Here is a 20,227-nt window from a genome sequence, read left to right as displayed (position 1 = left end):
GGGGATAGTTGGGGGGGGGGGGGGGGGACACATAGGGTGTCCTTTTACGCGGATGATTTGTTGTTATATATTTAGGAGCTGGGCTCCTCGGTGAGGGACATAATGGGTTTGCTTCAAAGATTCAGGGTACAAGCTGAACTTGGGGAAAAGTGAGTATTTTGTGGTTTCAGCTCCAGGGACCGGGGATGGGGTAGTGGCCGTTGCCATTCCGTATGGCAGCATCTCATTTTGGGTATCTGGGGGTGCACATGGCTCGGGACTGGGCAAGTCTTCGGAAGTTGAAGTTAAATTTTTCAAATTTGAGGGGAGGGTGAAGGCAGATCTGTTGAGGTGGGATAATCTTCCTCTGCTGCTGGCAGGCTGGGTACAGGCAGTGAAAATTAACATTTTATTGCAGTTTTTGATTATATTTCAGTGCCTGCTGGTCTTTTTGCCTGAGGCCTTTTTCAAGGGGATGGATAGGCTGATTTCTTTCTTTGTGTGGGCGGAGAACGTGGTCAGGGTAAGGAAGGTGGTGCTGCAGTTGGTGGGTTTCGGCTTCCTGAATTTGACGTATTATTACTTGGCGGCGAATGCAGAGAAGACACGGGGATGAAAAAAGGAGGCGGAGGCTTTGTAGGTAAGGATGGAGATGGGCCCCATACAGGGGGTCAGGTTGTGGGCACTGGCAATGACACCACTTCCGCTGACTTCAGGGAAGTATTTGGAAACTCCAGTTGCAGTGGGCATGCTGAAGATTTGCACACAGTTCTAGCAGCACTTTAGGTTGGGAGTGGGGGCGAGGGTGATTCCAAATAGGGGGAATAACGGATTTAAGTTGGGGGAGGATGAATGCGAGGTTCCGGGGATGGGAGGAGAGGGGGATTAGGGAGACGAGGATCTATTTCTGGGAAGGTGGTTTGCGAGCTTGGAATAGTTGAATGGGAAATTTGAACTGGCGCCGGGGTAGAGCTTCCAGTACATAATAATAATAATAAAATAGTAATAATCTTTATTACTGTCATAAGTAGGCTAACATCAACATTGCAATGAAGTTACTGTGAAAAGCCCCTTGTCGCCACGTTCTGGCGCCTGTTCGGGTACACAGAGGGAGGATTCAGAATGTCCGGTTCACCAAACAGCACGTCTTTCGGGACTTGTGGGAAGAAACCAGAGCAGCTAGAGGAAACCCAGGCAGGCACAGGGAGAACGTGCAGACTCCAAACAGACAGTGACCCAAGCGGGAATCAAACCCGGGTCCCTGGCACTGTGAAGCAACTGTGCTAACCATTGTGCTACCATGCTGCCCGTATGCAGATGCGGGGCTATGCGAGGAAGGTCTTGTGACTACCACATTCCCAATAAAACCTGAAGTCAAGGATGAGCTGACTGTTTGAGGACGTAGAGGACATTTGTGAGTGGTGTGGGAGGGATCCTACTAATCATGTGCATTAGTTCTGGTCCTCTCCAAAGTTGGAAAGGTTATGGAGGTCAGTTTTCAGCACCATCTGGGAGGTTCTGTGTGTGGATGTGGAGCCCTGTCCCTGGAGGCTATATTCGGGGTATCAGACTGGCTGGAATTGCAGGCAGCTACAGGGGCACATGTTTAGCGTTCTCCTCGCTGAATGCTCACAGGCGGTTCTGTTGGAGTGGAGGTCAGCTTCTCTACCCTGTGCCTCGGCATGGTGGGGGGATCTATTGGAGTTCTTAGCCCTGGAAAAGGTGAAATTTGTCCTAAGTGGGGCAAGTGATGGGTTCCACAAGAGTTGGGATTTGTTCATACTGCATTTTGGTTACCGTCGACTGTTGAGGAGTGGGAGTGAGAGACGTGGGGAGTTCTCATTGGGTGGGGGGTTTGATATGTTTGGTGTGTTCTTTTTGTAAAATGTAAAATGTTGAAAATTGGAATTAAAATACCTTTTTAAAAAAGTATTAATTGTTTCTGCATGAGTGTAATATTCACAATTGAGTTAATACTGGTGTAAATGGGGGACAAAGGACCACTTTTGTTAGTTGTTATATATGATGGCCCCCCAAAAGCTCTGAGTGGATAGCTGGCAGGCAGGGAGGCTCAGGCTTTCAAATATCCCAGGCATCAAACTTAAATTTAAGGATGCAGGTGCCTTGGTTCCTCAGTTGTTTTCCCCATCACTGGGGAAAAATGAATCCTGAACTTGTTGGAACATAATGCCTCCACTCGCTATTATGTATCACTGTGATCTCACTGTGCTTAGCTGCATATGGAAAGTTAAACGGTGGCATTTTGACTCCTTTGATGGAAGAAGCCTGGTCATTTTTATTTTACGTGCATTGTCTCTTACATCACTTGGTTCACTTCATATTGAGGGCCAGTGACCAAAGAACATAGAACAAAGAAAACGTGCACCAAGTGCCTATGAACAAGGCAAGGTTGGCTTTCCAGGCTTCCTGAATGGTGAGCCCCCTGCCTGCCACTGGGTGTATACCAGCGGCGGCTAGATGGACATTCATTAGCAGTGGGGAGGGGAGGCTCGTGGATGTCCTTCCTGACCTGGACTTAATTCCTGTAGAGAGAGGAAGGACATTCCCCTCCCCCCTGCCACCAACAAACCCAACAGGACAAGGCATTGAATTTGCCCATGGTTCCCTTGTTAGTGTAACAATAAGCTTATACGATGAATAACTAAGCTACAGAAAACAGTAAAATTCTTGGTTCAATTCATGTCTCGGCAGATGTTGATTTTAGTGGGAACAACATTACTCAAACTACAATCAGCCTCTGTTTCTGGATTAAGAAGTAGAAAAATAATTAGCCTTACAACTCTCAATTGCAATTCAGTGAATTTCTGTAAACATCAAAGGGAAAGGTACAGGATTGAATCCAGCTATGACATTTGCACTGGACTAACCTGCTGATCTTTGCTGTTTAGGTTCATGCTGTTAAGTGCTCTGATTTCACGTTTTCACAGCAGGAAGCGCTTAGTTGCCTTTGATGTGGTGAGGGGCTGTCAATCATAGCAAGAGTGTTTAGAAACATTGTGATTAGCATCAAAGCAGGGTAATAGAGATGTAGTCAAGTGTGAATGGAAAGATCAACAAACAATCCACCAAGCAGCTGTCTCTGGAGTAATAAAGCTGTTAATAACTGACTAATTAAATGTATGGCTCTGTGAAATTGAGTGGAAGATTTCAAAGGTTGTCAAGGTATTTCAAGTTCTTTGAAGTGTACTGGGCTTTCGAGGAAGCTTCTGATATTTGTAAAAGTTACTGCTTTGAACAATTCTGTCTGAGGCAGCAGGTGCCAGGAAAGGGTAAATGAAAATGCAACGATTTTTCAACCTACTACCTGGATTGCTCCTCAGCTTTCCAGCAGGGGTCTCTGGTGGGGGAGATACAAAGAGTTAAAATCCAGATAATATCAATGAGTCGAGCAGGAGAGAAAATTGAGAAGTAATGGAAAATGTAGAAACAATCTGAGGTGTATCATCACCCAATCGTAAGAGGGGGTGCTTTTTCCCCTTAAATAGAAGTGTGTAGAATCTAGAGCACAGGCACAGGACATGGCACCCTATTGGTCTATGTCATTGTGTGTACCATATACATGTATCCCTCAACATGAAGTAGTTGAAGCTGATATAATTGATACATTTAATGAGAGGCTTTCCTCATTCCACCATATCTTCATATCACTCTATTCCTCTCTCTCTTCCCCCCTCCCCTCCCCCCTTCCACCCTCCGGCACCAAGTCTCTCATTAAATGCATCAATGATATCAACTTCAGCAACTACATGAGGCATCAAGTTCCACATTCTCCCCATTCCCTAAGTAAAGCAGTTTCTCCTAAATTCTTAATATGGCATATAAGTGGTTATCATGCATCCATTCCCTTTATTAGGGAGCAGTTTGAAATTAAACATAAAGTATAAGCATACATATAGGTTACAAGCATAGCAAAATACGGCAGACACTGGAAATCTGAAATAAAAGCAGAAAATGCAATAAATACCTAGCACATCAGATAGCATTTGTGGAGAGGGTGAACAAGTTAATGTTTAGGCTTAAATTCTTTGTCAGAACTCCTGTGTGTAAGACTGTCAAGTTAACTTGCTTGTTCTCCAAACAGACGCTGCCTAAACTGCTGAATGTTTCCGATACAGATAGAAACTGACTTCCCAAATGTTAAACTATTTCTTTTTCAAAGCTCCAGGGGAATTGTGCAGTGTTACAGGCTATTTTGAATGAATACTTGGTTATGAAATTAAAGCAAAGCCTCCTTGTCGCTAGAAAACCTTATACCTTGGAAGCCGGTGCAAGTAGAACGGTTTTAAATGCCATCAAAACGTTTCAGAATTGCTGAATGTGTGGTTTTTATGCTGAAAATGCCAATACAGTGGGTCAGGAGATAAACAAACGTGACAATTTATTGAGAGCAGGGGAATCCAACACAGCCATCAATACTGCAAACTGAAACAGAAATATACAGCAGACCCATCAGCATCTGAAGGAGAATCTATGATCATTTCAGGTGGTGTCAATTCATCACATAGGAACGTAGGAATTAGAAGCAAGAGGAGGCCATTCGGCACTTTGAGTCTGCCCCGCCATTTGATAATATCATGACCGAACTGACTGTGATCTGGGGCGGAATTCTCCGACCCCCTGCCGGGTCGGTGAATCACCGGGGAGCGGCGTGAATCCCGCCCCCGCCGTCCTCCGAATTCTCCAACCCCCCTCCAAAAATCGGAGAGGTGTGAATCGCGCCACCCGCCTTGGAGAATGGCGGGGACCGGCGCGACGCTATGGACCACGAGGCTGCCCGAATTCTCCCGGCCGGATCGGCTGAAGTCCCGCCGACATGACTACGGGTGAGGGGGGTGAGGGGGGGTGGAGGGGGGGTGGGAGGTGGAGGGGTGTGGGGGGTGGAGGGAGTGTAGGGGTGGAGGGGGGTGAAGGGGCGAATGCCGGGGAGGGGGCGAGTGCCGGGGTGAGGGGGCGAGTGCCGGGGAGGGCGAGTGCCGGGGAGGGTGGGGCGAGTGCCGGGGAGAGGGGGTGAGTTCCGGGGAGAGGGGTCGAGGGGAGGGGAGATATGAGGGAGGGGGTATATTGGGGGAGGGGGATATTGGGGGATATGGGGGAGGGGGGCTATGGGGGAGGGGGGATATGGGGGAGGGGGATATAGGGGAATGGGGATGGGCCGTGGGGGGTCTCACTTGGTGGTACGCCCCCGACCTCTGCATTGGCAACCTCCCGGTCCTTGGGTCCACCTACCAGTTCCAGGGCCCTCTCCTCATGAACGGTGAGTGGTATCTCATCAGCTGTGCCCCCTCCGGTCCTCTCACGCTCCATGTTGTTGTGTGCACGCTTCTCCTGTGGGGGGGGGGGGGGGGGGGCGGGTGGGTGGGTGACAAGGATAAAGGGCAAGAGTGTTAGGCATGGATATACATGCAGGCCAGCGGTTGTGCGTATATTGGCATAGGTACGCAGCACATTAGGGTTAGGGTTAGGGTTGGTTGAACCTGGGGGTGTACTCACCCTGGCTGCCCTGACGAGGTCATTTACCTTCTTGTGGCACTGGCCGCCTGTCCTCGGTGTTACATCCACAGCGCTGACGGCCTCTGCCACCTCTGTCCACTGGCACCGGCTGAGGCATGGGGCGACCCTGCGGCCGTGTCCGGGGTACAGGGCCTCCCTCCTCTGCTCTACTGCATCCAGGAGCGCCTCGATGTCGCGCTTCTGGAACCTTGGGGCTGCGCGGCGGGCGCCCATCTTGTCGGGTCTCCGGGGCGGCGTCTTTTGTGCTGTGACGCTGCGCATCCGCAGCGGGTAGCGCCGTCGCGAATGGCGTCACACTGCTACTATCCCATTCCGGGCCGGAGAATTTGCGCCGTTTGGGGGGGGGGGGGCAACGCGGAGTGATCTGTGCCATTTTTGCCGCCGGGTACCGGCCATCGCGCCGATTATCGGAGAATCCTGCCCCTGAATTCCAATTTTCTGTCTATTCGCCATAATTCTTAAAGCCCCTGTTGATCAAAAATCTAACTCAGTCTTGAATAAAATTGATGACCCAGCCTCTACTACTTTCTTGGGGGAGAGAATTCCTCTGAGAGAAAAAACATTCTCCTCGTTTCTGTCTAGAAAGGGAGACCTCCCATTCTTAAACTGTGTCCCCCAGCTCTAGTCTCACCAACAAGGGGCTGGTTTAGCTCACTGGGCTAAATCGCTGGCTTTTAAAGCAGACCAAGCAGGCCAGCAGCACGGTTCGATTCCTGTACTAGCCTCCCCGGACAGGCGCCGGAATGTGGCGACTAGGGGCTTTTCACAGCAACTTCATTGAAGCCTACTCGTGACAATAAACGATTTAAATTTTTCATTTTCAAGTGGAAAATTCCTCCCAATATCCACCCTGTCGAGTCCCCTCAGGTTCTTTTATTTTTCAATAAGATCGCCTCCCATTCCTCAACTTTTCTTCAATTGATATATCCTTCCTCACAAGAATGAGTTGAGTGAATATTCTCTATTCTCTGAAATGCTTCTAATGTAACTACATTTTCCTTTCAAATAAGGGCTTCAAAAACAGATGACCAAGGTCTTATTGTTCATTCAAGGGATGTGGATGTTGCTGTCTAGGTTGGTATTTATTGCCCATTCTGTACTAATGCAGTAAAATGTCTCCATTTTTATATTCCCCTCCCCTTGCCATAAACACCAACATTCGATTTGCCTTCCTAACCACTTGCGTATCTGTACACTAACTTCTTGTGAGTTCTAAAATTCTCATAATTATAAATAATAACCTCATAATAATATATAATACAGAAAACATTGACTAGGGTGCCGAATTCCACTTATCTAGATTGGTTGAAGAAGTTGGGGTTGGTCTCCTAGGAGGAGAGAAAATTAAAAGGAGGTTTATAGAGGTATTCAAAATCATGAGGAGTCTGAACAGAGTAGATTGAGAGATACTCTTCCCATTGGTAGAACACTCCAGGACCAGTGGATACCGATTTAAGTTGATTGGTAAAAGGAACAACTGTGATGTGAGGAAATTCTTCTATACCCAGGAGGTGATTGAGGGAAGATTCTCCATTGCCCGATACCAATGGCGGGTTTCTCGATCCGGCAGAGAATGGAGCACCGGCTGAAAAACAGGATTGGCTCCTTCCGATGCCCCGGTTCCCATCGGTGGCACTATGCAAACTGCGATTTACATACATTTAGAGATGATTAATGGGCTGGAAACCTGAATCTCCACCTCTCCCTCCCCCATGGTGCTCCAGCCCACTCAGCCGGCGGTCATGCGGGCATGATTTGGTTCCAGTATTTACTAGCAGGGCCTGAGCACTATGGCCATTGAGGGGGAACACGGAGGTAAGCAGATTTTTCAGGTTTGCTGGAGAGTGTATGCCTGGACCTCAGGGAGTAGCGGGGAGCGACGTTGGCAAGTGCCTGAACTCTGGGTGTCTCCCTCGGGATCGGGGTATCCTAGCCATTGCTGGATAAAATCATTTAAACCCACCACCTAGTTGCAACTTACAGGCTCCTGGGGCTGGATTCTCCACTGGCCGGATTCTCCGTTTTGCCGGCAGCCCGGGGGTTTCCCGACGGCGTGGGGCTGCCCCACAATGGGAAACCCCATTGACCAGCCGGCGAAAGAGAGCATCCCGCTGGCGGGGTGAAACAGAAATGTGGCGGGACGAAGAATCCAGCTCCTGGTTTTTGAGACTGCTGACTGCTGACAGAATCCTACAAATGTTCTGAGGGCTTCTGGCCATGTGGAAACTCACCCAGCATGCCCATCATATCCCAGCAATATCAAGGGGATGGGCTTGCCATGCTCAATCGCCAACCCACCAGGTGTTGGCACTCCCCATAAGCACACCTCCACAGCAGAGGAAGCAGGGGGTTAACAGAGCTCACCTCAAACAAAGGCCGCATGCACTGTGGCTGTTAGAACCGTCCCTGGCACACTGCCCCTCTTGGAGTAAAAGTCTCACCATTAACACTTTCAGCAAGTCCACCACTGAGGATCACTGGATTCCTCCAAGCCCGGCCTATCCATTGTGCACCTGATCCCATCCATCCTGCCCTTGGCCAGGAAACCTGACCAGCTCCCTGTAAGACAATGAGGATCAGCAGAGCTCATCTCACAGCGAGCCATCAACACCCTCCATCCTGTTGACAAGACCCTCTGAAACCCAACACCCTGTGATGATTCAGGTAGGACCCTCAGAGGGGGGAGGGGGAGCTGTGATAACGGGAAGGGGTCTAAGTCTATGGGGAATACAAAGAACAAAGAACAAAGAAAAGTACAGCACAGGAACAGGTCCTTCGGCCCTCCAAGCCTGCGCTGACCATGCTGCCCGTCTAAACTAAAATCTTCTACCCTTCTGGGGTCTGTATCCCTCTATTCCCGTCCTATTCATATATTTTTCAAGATGCCCCTTAAGCATCACTATCATCCCTGCTTCCACCACCTCCTCCGGCAGCGAGTTCCAGGCACCCACTACCCTCTGTGTAAAAGACTTGCCTCGTACATCTCCTCTAAACCTTGCCCCTCGCACCTTAAAGCTATGCTCCCTAGTAATTCACCCCCCTACCTTGGGAAAAAGTCTCTGACTATCCACTCTGTCTATGCCCCTCATAATTTTGTAGACCTCGATCAGGTCGCTCCTCAACCTTCTTCGTTCCAGTGAGAACAAACCAAGTTTATTCAACCTCGCCTCATAGCTAATGCCCTCCATACCAAGCATGCCGTATGCCTTCTTGACTAACTCCTTCACCTGTGTTGCCCCTTTCAGTGACCTGTGGACCTGTACACCTAGATCTCTCTGACTGTCAATACTCTTATGGGTTCTACCATTCACTGTATATATACCTGTATTAGACCTACCAAAATGCATTACCTCACATTAGTCCGGATTAAAGTCCATCTGCCATCTCTCTGCCCAAGTCTCCAACGATCTAAATCCTGCTTTATCCTCTGACAGTCCTCATCGCTATCCGCAATTCCACCAACCTTTGTGTCGTCTGCAAACTTACTAATCAGACCAGTTAAATTTTCCTCCAAATCATTTATATATACTTGGAACAGCAAAGGTCCCAGCACTGATCCCTGCGGAACACCACTAGTCACAGCTCTCCAATTAGAAAAGCACCCTTTCATTGCTACCCTCCGCCTTCTATGACCTAGCCAGTTCTGTATCCACCTTGCCAACTCACCCCTGATCCCGTGTGACTTCACCTTTTGTACCAGTCTACCATGAGGGACCTTGTCAAAGGTCTAATGTGGAGTGAAGGACTAAGAAAGAAGGAAGGGGTGGAAGGACTAAGGGAGGCGGAAGGGTTTAGAGTCTCTGGGGAAGATGGTTTTATTGTGGGTGGTGGTTTTGAAGTGGGAGGAGGGGGGAAAGAGGTGGCACAGGGTTGGCCAGTCCTCCTAGTTGCTAAGTCAGGAGGTGATTAGGTTGTCCCATGTGCGGCGGCCCTGGATGACATGATGGATGGCCTGCCATGCCAGATCCATGATCCCGAATCGTCCTGGACACCCTCCTCATCAGGTGAGGCCTGGCGTTATTCGTCCTCCTCCAGCATGTCACCCCTCTGCTGCACGATGTTATGCACAGCGGCGTGCAGAGGTCTGGTGATGCCCGGGGCAAATCTTGATTATATGCCCCAAAGACTCAAGTATAGGGCCTAATATACTGAGAAATATTATGAGAAAGGAAAACATTTTGAATATATAAACACAGATGAAACATGAAATAAACGCTTTATTCGATTTTAATATTAATCAATCAAATTTATTAAGTTATTTTCCCCAAATGATACCTCCTGTCACAAAACACCTGAACTACTTCACTTTTTACATCAGCTGTGAGAAATTCTTTTTCAATGCTTATTAAAGCCAGGTTGGTCAGTCGCTCCTGTGACATAGAAGACCTCAGATATGTTTCTATTAATTTCAGTTTTGAAAATGACCTTTCACAGCTTGCGACTGAAAATGCAATTGTAAGCAGTAATCTGTATGAAACACACAGCGTCGGAAAGACATCCCTCCCATACTGCAGTAAAGACTCCAGAGCATCTTTAGGATCAGGGGGAACTCTATTCCCTCCAGCTCGAAGGAGCATCACAAAATCAATAATTTCGTCATATAACTGAATTGCAACCACATCATTGTCATAATAATTTGCAAAGTCTGAACATTCCTTTTTTAATTTCTCTCTTTCTTGTTCATCTTCAATCACTACTGAATTCAAGTTCAGAAGAAAAGAAAATCGGTCACTGAGTCTTTGAAGACGGACACTGCGGTCTTCAATTTCAGTTTTTAGTCTGTTCACAATCTCTACCATTACTCTATTCATTTCTTCTTGTGCCGTCAGTCCACTATCTCTTGCTGACTCTCCAGGCATTCTTCTTCTTCTCCTTGTTCGTGCAATTGGTATTCCCCAATTTACACAATATTCATTGGCTAAATCTATTGCATTGTGGATAATTTCGTCATTCTTCAAATTCAAGATATGAATAAGTCCTCTCAGATCACAAGAAGCTTCACGGAACCCCATTTTCGGATCCTGCAAACGTTTTGAGACTTTCTCCACTGATGATAAAACTGAGTACCAAAAATGTAATAAAGCTATAAACGGGAACTGTTGAATAGAGTTAAGTAGCGATCCTGCATCAGATTTAGTTTCCCTTGAAAATTCTCCTTCCAGCAGGTGTTGAAGGCTTGCAATAACGTTGTCACACACTTTGTGGATTACTTGCACAGCATCATGGCTGGAACTCCATCTTGTGTCACACTGTCTTTTCACAGTCCGAGTGACAAATGATTTTAACACTTCCCAACGAGAAGTAGATGAAGAAAAAAAAGTAAAGAGTTTTTCTAGAATGCCAAAAAATGTAACAACAACAGGTTGCACCTCACTTGCATGGACACAGGCCAAATTGAGGCTGTGGTTCTCGCAGTTCACAAACACAGCTTTTGGGTTAACTTCAAGAATTTTTTGTTGAACACCTCCTCTCACTCCAGCCATAACTGCTGCGTTATCATATGCTTGACCACGGCAGTCATTCATGGAAATTTTGTCTTCTTCCAATTTTTCCTGAATTTTATTTACCAGGCTGACTGCATCTTTCTTGTTGACTTGAAAAAATCCCAGAAATGTCTCCTTTATTTCTACTTTTCTGTTTTTATCAATATGAACGTAACGCAGAATTTCAGAAACCTGATCTTCATGGGCAATATCTGGAGTTGAATCCAGCATTATGCTAAAATATTTTGCGTCCTTAATTTCGGAAATTATATTTTTCTTGACAGTTTCACCAAGAAGATTGATTATTTCGTTTTGAATTCTGTTGGACAAGTAGGTGACACTTTTTGGTTTCTCTTTCCCTCTCTGCAAGTGTTTTGCTAAGATGTCATCATATTTGGCCAAAAGTCTGATTGTTGCTAGAAAGCTTCCTGTATTTTCACTGACTGTCTCCCCTGGCTCTGATAACCCAGATATTCCTTCTCCTCGATGTCCACGATAGGCCAGATTCTGTTTTGCCAGAAAGGATATAACCTCGACAATCCGTTCAGTTATAGCTTTCCATCTTTTCTTTTCAGCAGACATTTGCTGTTGAAGTTCAGCATCTATCGTAGTTGAACGATGGAGTCTAACTACAAGGTTCAGGTATTCCCTCATGTGAGCTCTATGAGAAGGGCTTTTCTCATGGTCAGGTATTGTTGGATTTAATTTTCTCCAAGTGGAGAAACCGTCTTCCTTTCCAAAGTTTGACACAGACGACAAATGCTCCTTTGAAAACAAAAAGCAAACAAAACAGTAGCATGCTTTCCGATATGGAGAGTATAACAACCATTTTCTCTCCACAATTTCTCCGTTTGTGGAAACTTTATCAAACCACTGTTTGGAAAATGATCTCCCATCCTTCTCAGCAAATGGACCACTTTTATTCTGATATCTTTCAGGGCCATGTTGTAATATTGTCATCTTCAAATGATCTGGAATCGGTTTCTTCAAACAGCCAAAATCGCTTCTTTGCAAAAATATGCAAATATCTTCTTTATTTTCTTCACATGGATCATCATCCTGACAACGAGACTGAGGAGAGAGAGTATTATGTTCTGACTGAGCTGAATCCGTATCAGAAAAATCCTTCTCTGCACCCACATCATCTTTTACTTCTCCAGGTTCTCCTACTTCTTCTTTACTTCTTTTTATCCATGCATCTAATGCCCCTCTTTGATGGGACTCTTCTTCGACTCTGGCCCTCTTTTTTTTCCTGTTCTGTGCTCCACTTGGTTGTACACGAAATACTCGTAACATTTCATTTTCTATCTCAAAAACCGTAAGACGCATGAGAAAATGGGAAGAAAATGGTAAACAATCGGGCAGTTGCAGACGGATAAATCATATTTCATTTCTTTCTTCCTTCGTATCAAATTATTTCACACTGATTCTCCACTGATAATTTTGTGCAATTTATATCATAGACTTGCAAATTAGTGGTATCTGTATTCGAATATTAGCATGTTAAGGAATAAATGTCTCCTATTCCGAGATTAAATGCCATAGCAGTCCTCTGATCATCCAGGCTTCACTCTTACTACATCCCACGTAAATATTTCATTAAATATCGCCAAAAACCTATACAAAACCGTAGTTGCACCTGTTCTAGAGCTATTCACTGACCTGAGTAGGTAAAAGAACTAATCTAGATGCACAAAAAGCTGAAGAAAAGACGAGTTATGACTCGAGGAAACGCAGGAACAAACAGCCACGTCTGCTTGTTGCTTTTGATGGTTGCACCACGTATATCATCCGCATGCGTGTGGGGGGATGGGGAGAAGGACCATTTTCTCTAGACAGAAAGGGTACACCATGTTAAAGGAATAAAGGGCTAACAACTGCCTCTGCAGTGTGGTGAGCCTCCAAAAATTGATTTATCACCGCTGAAATTTTAAAATTACTATCTTATTTCCTTCTCTGGGGCAGCACGGTGGCCTAGTGGTTAGCACAACCGCCTCACGGAACTGAGGTCCCAGGTTCGATCCCGGCTCTGGGTCAATGTCCGTGTGGAGTTTGCACATTCTCCCCGTGTCTGCGTTGGTTTCGTCCCCACAACCCAAAAAATGTGCAGAGTAGGTGGATTGGCCACGCTAAATTGCCCCTTAATTGAAAAAAATAATTGGGTAATCTAAATTTTTAAAAGAAAATTAAAAAAAAAAAAAAAAATTTTTTTTTTTTCCTTCTCTGATTGGATGCCCCCATCCAATGGATACCCGGGGCCAATGCACCGTCGCCCCCCCCCACCCCCCCCTCTGTACGCCACTGGTTATGCAGGAAGCAGCTGACCAACTGAGACTATATTGGAGAGCTTCACCAGAGTGGACCAGGCATTGGAAGGGCATCGCGAACTTACCGATGCACCGCTCGATGACGCTCCTGGTTGCTGTGTGAGCATTGTTATAATGATTCTCCGCCTCAGTCTGGACTTCTGCAGAGGAGTCATTCATCATAACCTTAGCTTTGCCGTCGACTAGTCAACCCCTCACTTGAGGGAGGGGCTCAAAGGTGCCGGGAACTGTCGGGTATGCCAGGATATACGCATTGTCCACTCTGCCTAGGTATCGGTGCAGACGTGCATGATGTACAGCTGGTGTCGCGCACCAACTGCATATTCAGGGAGAAGAAGCTCTTCCTATTGATGATGGACACCCCATGTCAAACCAGTGCTCGGAGAGCTACAGTCATGCCACCGATCGCCCCCGGACCTGGGGCATGCCAGTGATTGTGGCAAATCCGGCTGCTCAGGCATCTTGCTGAGCGAAGTCCAGGTTGAAGGTGATGTAGTCTGATGTTCGGGCACATAGGGCTCCCATGACAGCGGATATGCACCTGTGTGCGGATGGCTGTGGGATCCACACAGGTTCCCGCTGTAGCCCTGGAATGAGCAAGAGGCATAACAGTTCAGGGCGACTGTCACCTTGATGGCCACCGAGAGTGGAAGTTCTTCACCATACCCCCATGTTGCCAGGTGTGCCACCATCTGGCACAGGTGGCACACGGTCAGCAGTGTGAGCCGGAGTCGACAGTGGCACATGCAGTCTGGCAGCTCCTCAAAGGACAGGCGGCGATGGTCCCTGATGGGCCGAATTCCCGACAGCGACGGTCATGTGTGGTCTCATCCGTCGGGAACTCGGCGTGGCGACTGCGGTCTCAGTCCAGCGCCGCCTCAGTCGGGGGAGGGCCTAGCCGCGGGCAGGCACTGTGGGGGGTTGGTCCGGGGTGCGCTATCCAGCCAAAGGGGGGGGGCACTATTTCGCCGGCCAAGTTCGCGAGCGGCCCCTGCCATGTAGCACGGCGAGGCCGCTGCAGGCCGCCGCCATGTGCATGCGCGGCCACGGACCCGCCAATTCTCCGGGCCGTATCGGCAGCTGGAGCCGGCTGCTCTATGCTGCCGGCATGCTAGCCCTCAGCAAAATGGGGAATTGGTGGTCGTTTTACGCTATGTTTTCTGATGTAAAACTCCGTTCCCACGCCGGTGTGGGGACATTGCCCCAGAATTGGAGAATCCAAACCTGTGTCTTCCACTGACTGATCTGGGATTGAGTTCAGAATAACATCTCTGAGCAAAGTGATCTTTTCCTTCTCATTTGGTACAAAACTGGCCAAACGCTGGACACTCCCTTCATTTGTGCCTTTGGCCACATATTTTACACAGAAATACTTTGTCCTGATCTGTAACCTGTTGGTGTGTGAGGAGCTGTTGGAACTTTCCAGCTTTTTTTGGACATTCCCCACCTTTTTGGAAAAAGGGCAGCAACCGGAGTGCTTTCCTCCAAGAAGACGGTGCCATTACTGAGAAACATTTTAGAATGCTGTGCTGCTACCTCGTTACGCTGACAAATCTGAACTGTGTATTCCAAAGGCAGGTCCTATTCCCTCAGCAGCCATTCCCTCAGCTTATTTTCATTCACACCAAACACAATTTGATCCCGAATCATGGAAGATTCCACCACAGAAATATTACAGGTTTTAGCTTTTAACTTTAAATCAGTGCTCTGCGGACTCTTGTGTTCTGTAAACGTGATCTAAATACATCGCGCTCATAAATGTAATTCTTTCTGGGATGCAATGTACATCAAATCTTCGAATTACGTCCTTAAAATATTTACTATCTGCATCGTTCGCAAATTTAAAAATATTAAACACAGCAATTGCTTTGGTCCCCTGCTGTTGTTTGGAGCATCCCTACCTTATGTGAATCTGATTGATCTTCCAAATTTACTGCAGCAAGAAATAGATTAAATTGTTGTTTAAACACACGCTAGTTGCTGTCCACATGACCATGAAATCTGAGACTCATTGGTGGCTTCAAAGACTCCATATAGTTCATTAATGCAGGATGAAAAATCTTCAAATCTCTGTGGACCTCGTGGCAAGCTTCCAGGGGTCAGCTGCACTACCCCCTGCACCCACTCTTCTAGTTTCCCCTCTGTCTCCTCCTCACCCTCTCCTGCACTCTGCTTCTTTTGTCCCCTCCTTTCTGTGACTAGTTCTACGCTTCAGAATGAGGTGATACAGTCCCACGCAAATTGTCTTTTAACTTTCTCTGTCTCTCCGGTGTCTGCCTCAATCCTGCCTCCCCCGCTGTTTATCTAGTCCGCTTTTTTGGACGGACTCATTCCCACTTGCAAGGGCGGTAAAATAATATTCCCTGCCCTGGTATGTTGCCCAATGTTTGGCTGGGTACGACATCCCAAACTTGATTCTGTTGCTGTAAGGGGCCGACTTTGCCCTCTCTTGGTCCACCGTGATCCTGTGTCCCTCCCAGCTGCTGGCCTTTGTTTGCCTGGCTCGATGTAGGATTCATTCCCGGTCCTGCTACCAGTGTAACATGGCGATAATCGCTCCCAGCTGTTCCTCCGCCAGTGCGGTGCCACCAATGAGTCCTGTCAATCTCTGGTGGGTTGGGGAAGCTGTCTCTCCTCACCAGGTTTCCAACATCTGGACCATGTAGTTTGTTGGGTCCCTGTCCTTGGTTATTTCTGGCAGGCTCTCTATTATAATGTTTTGGCACCTCGATTGTTTCTCTTGGTCCTCCACCTTCATCTTCAGGTTCCCCTGGATTGCCACAAACCTCTTTAAGGGGCTGGGGTTTAGCACAGGGCTAAAGAGCTGGCTTTTAAAAGCAGACCATAGCAGGCCAGCAGCGCAGGTTCAATTCCCGAACCAGCCTCCCCGAACAGCGCTGGAATGTGGTGACTCGGGGCTTCTCACAGTAACTTCACTTGAAGCCTATTTGTGGCAATAAGCAATTTTCATTTCATTTTCATTTCAGCATCTGGAGCGATGGTTTGGTTGCTCTGGTCCTTCGAGGCTTTCTCCAGTTCTTTGATTCTATTTCCCTAGGACTATTCTTTTTCCCACTTTGACGAGGGCCACCTGCATGATGGCCAACGCTTCCGTTGCTGCCACCCTAACCGCCGTCTTGACTTTTATTTCCCCCTTCAGTTCTTTTGTGAGGAACGTCTTCCAACCATCCGGTGTGGGTGGGGGGTTGGGCGGGGGAGGGATGCATTTTTCGGGTCGCTGGTCTCCCTCTCTTGGGAGTGGCCGGAGGCACTCCTGCCCTCGTGGGTCCACTGACCCGCTCGCTCGCTGCTCCTGTCCTTTACCGCCGTGTTTTGTTTCTCTGCGGCCTCTGGAACTGCTGCTTCCTGCCATTCCTGCTAATATTTGTGTCGTTGAGGGTGAGTGGGGTATGTAAGTCTGTTTTTTTGCAGGCTAATTTTGACTGAAAGAGCCTATTTCCTTGTCCTTCGGAGGAGAGCCACCTTATGTGTGACTGCTCAGCACATCCCCGTCACCAGAAATCCTTCATTCTTATTTCTGTATGTATGCCAGATTTACAATGACTAAAATTGCCCTTCGATGAGTACAAAGGGTCTCAAATTATACTTGATGAAAAAAATGAATTTAAGTCAGTGGAAAATGCACAGTTAGAGATTGACATTTCCACCCCTACATTCTGTCTGCCTTTAATCTCGTTGTACATGGTGCTTTGACAAAGTATAATTCTGGTTAATTTCCTTTCAAAGTATAAATTTAGCTGACAAAGATAAAATAGGTCACTTACACACCATTTCCTTCAGTTAGAAATGAATCTTCTACTCCACAAGAACTTCTGAACCTGCAGAGACAACTCATGAATACCTGATCAATGGTAGTTTAGAGAGGGAGTAAAAAGAAATTAAAACTGGGATAAATCTGTAATCTCACAGTAATTTCTTTGACATATTTTCTGTCATGTGAGAAAGGAAGTCAAAGTGATGAATCATATATGACATTTTGGAAATTCTGAGATTGTTTAAGCAACGGATTTGGATTTGTTTATTGTCACATGTACCGAGATACAGTGAAAAGTAGTTTTCTGCGAGCAGATCAAACAGATCATTTAGTGTATGAAAAGAAAATACGTAACAAGGCAACACAAGGTACACAATGTAAATACAGAGACATGGATGAAGCACACAGGAGTGCAGTATTAATCAGATCAGTCTATAAGAGGGTCTTTTAGGAGTCTTGTGACAGCGGGGAAGAAGCTGTTTTTGAATCTGTTGGTGGCGTGTTTTCAGACTTTTGTATCTCCTGCCCCTTTGGAAGAAGTTAGGAGAGTGAGTAAGCCGGGTGAGAGGGGTCTTTGATTATGTTACCCGCTTTCCCAAGGCAGCAGGAGGTGTAGACAGAGTCAATGGATGGGAGGAGAGTTTGTGTGATAGACTGGGCTGTGTTCACAATTCTCTGAAGTTTCTTGCGGTCTTGGGCTGAGCAGTTGCCATAGCAGGTTGTTAATCAGCCAGATAGGATGCTTTCTATGGTGCACCTGTAAAAGTTGGTAAGAGTTAATGTGGACATGCCAAATTTCCTTAGCTTCCCGAGGAAGTATAGGCGCTGTTGTGCTTTCTTGGTGGTAGCGTCGACGTGGGTGAACCAGGACAGATTGTTGGTAATGTGCGCACCTAGGAATTGCAGCTGTCAACCATCTCCACCTTGGCCCTGTTGATTCAGACAGAGGTGTGTACAGTACTTTGCTTCCTGAAGTCAAGGACCAGTTCTTTAGTTTTGATGGCATTGAGGGAGAGATTGTTGTCATTACACACTCCATCAGGCTCTCTATCTCCCTCTTGTATTCTGACTCGTCGTTGTTCGAGATCCGACCCACTACGGTCGTGTCGTCAGCAAACTTGTAGATGGAGTTGGAGCCAAACTTTGCAACAATCGTGTGTGTAAAGTGAGTATAGGAGGGAGCTAAGTATGCAGCCTTGCGAGCTACAGGTATCATAGCATTTACAGTGTTGAAGGAAGCCAATCAGCCCATCGATTCTGCATGGCTATTGGAAAGAGAACCCTATTCAAGCCCATACCTTCACCCTATCCCTGTAACCCAGTAATCCCACTTAACCTTTTTGGACACTAAGGGCAATTTATCATGGCCAATCCACCTAACCTGCACATCTGTGGACTGTGGGAGGAAACCCAGAGCACCCGGAGGAAACCCATGAAGCCACGGGGAGAACGTGCAAACTCCGCACAGACAGTGACCCAGCGGGGAATCGAACCTGGGACCCTTGAGTTGTGAAGCAACTGTGCTAACCACTGTGCCACCGTGCTGCCCTAGTTCCAGAAGTATTTAAGAAAAGCCTGGGGACTATCCGGGAACTGACGGCAAGATTTCCGTATACCCATCGGCACAACCGCGGTATTTCTGCGGCCTGCCCGTTTCCTACGCCCTGAAACCTCCAGCTAGACCACTGGAGCAGTTGGGCATCATCCGCCCAGTACAGTTTGCAAATTGGGCAGCATCAATAGCTTCAGACTTGAAACCTGATGGCATCATCAGGTTATGTGGGGACTACAAGATGATGATAAACCGCACCTCCCGTTTAGACCTTTACCCGGTACTCCGGATAGAAGACCTGTACTCACAGCTCAGTGGCTGGCGCACCTTCACAAAGCTCAACGTGAGTCATGCAAACTTGCAGTTGATTTTGGATCTGGATTCATGGAGGTTTGTGACGGTGAACACGCACTGCGGCTTATACAAGTACACCAGGTTTCCCTTTGGAGTGTCATCCGCCTGTGCCATTTTCCAATGGGTCATGGAGAATATACTTCAGGGGCTACCACGATCCAGGGGTCCACCTGGATAACATTTGATCACTGACTAGGTGACAAGTGTGAGAAGGGAAGTGGTCATTGCAGGATTGAGGGTGTTGTACCTTAATGCGCGCAGTATACGGAACAAGGTAACTGAGCTTGTTGCACACATTGAAATTGGCCGGTACAATGTTGTGGGAATCACTGCAACATGGCTGCAAGGGATCAGGACTGGGATCTAAATATGCAAGGATATGTGTCCTATTGAAAGGACAGGCAGATGGGCAAAGGGGGCAGTGTTGCATTGTTAGTAAGGAATGAAGTTAAATCGATAGCAAGGAGCAATATAGGATCAGAAGGCATAGAATCAATTTAGGTAGAGTTGAGGAATCGCAAAGGTAAAAAGACCCTGATGGGTGTTATGTACAGGCCCCCTAGCAATAGGCAGGATGTGGGGCAGAAAATTAATTATGAGATAGAGAAAGCATATAAAAAAGGCAACATCACAATAATCATGGGGGATTTCAATATGCAGGTAGACTGGGAAAATCAGGTTGGTAGTGGATCTCAAGTAAAGGAATTTGTGGAATGATTCAGAGATTTTTTTTGGAGCAGCTTGTGGTAGAGCCTACTAGGGAACAGGAAATTCTGGATTTGGTGATGTGTAATGAGGCAGACTTGATTAGGGAACTTAGGGAGCAGTGACCACAATATGATAGAATTTACCCTGAAGTTTGAGAGGGAGAAGCTAGAATCAGGTGTAACGGTATTACAATTAAATAAGGGTAACTACAAAGACATGAGGGAGGAACTGGCCAGAGTTGATTGAAAAAGGAGCCGAGCAGGGAAGACAGTGGAACAGCAATGGCAGGGGTTTTGGGGGTAATTCGGGAGGCCCAAGGAGGAGAAAACAGGCTAAGGGGAGGACAAGGCATCCATGGCTGACGAGGGATGTCAAGGACAGCATAAAAATTAAAGAAAAAGCATACAAAGTGGCGAGTATTAGTGGGAATCCAGAGGATTGGGAATCCTTTAAAAACAAGCAGAGGACAACTAAAAAAGCAATAAGGGAGAGAAGATGAAGTATGAGTGTAAGCTAG

General features: G+C 47.0%; 1 protein-coding gene across 2 annotated transcripts in view; it reads right to left on the bottom strand.

The window, feature by feature from the left end:
• LOC119968896 (T-cell-specific surface glycoprotein CD28-like) overlaps positions 1-3,406 on the bottom strand; it is a 66,484-nt gene extending 63,078 nt beyond the window's left edge. For both annotated transcript variants that reach the window (XM_038801863.1, XM_038801862.1), the window contains exon 1: positions 2,868-3,406. The gene's annotated coding sequence lies outside the window, so the exon portion shown is untranslated. The remainder of the gene's footprint in view (positions 1-2,867) is intronic.
• Between the last annotated feature and the right edge of the window lie 16,821 nt (positions 3,407-20,227).

Source organism: Scyliorhinus canicula, chromosome 7 (assembly GCF_902713615.1).
Source record: "Scyliorhinus canicula chromosome 7, sScyCan1.1, whole genome shotgun sequence".
Taxonomy (NCBI): Eukaryota; Metazoa; Chordata; class Chondrichthyes; order Carcharhiniformes; family Scyliorhinidae; genus Scyliorhinus; species Scyliorhinus canicula.
This window is presented reverse-complemented; position numbering and strand designations above follow the sequence as displayed.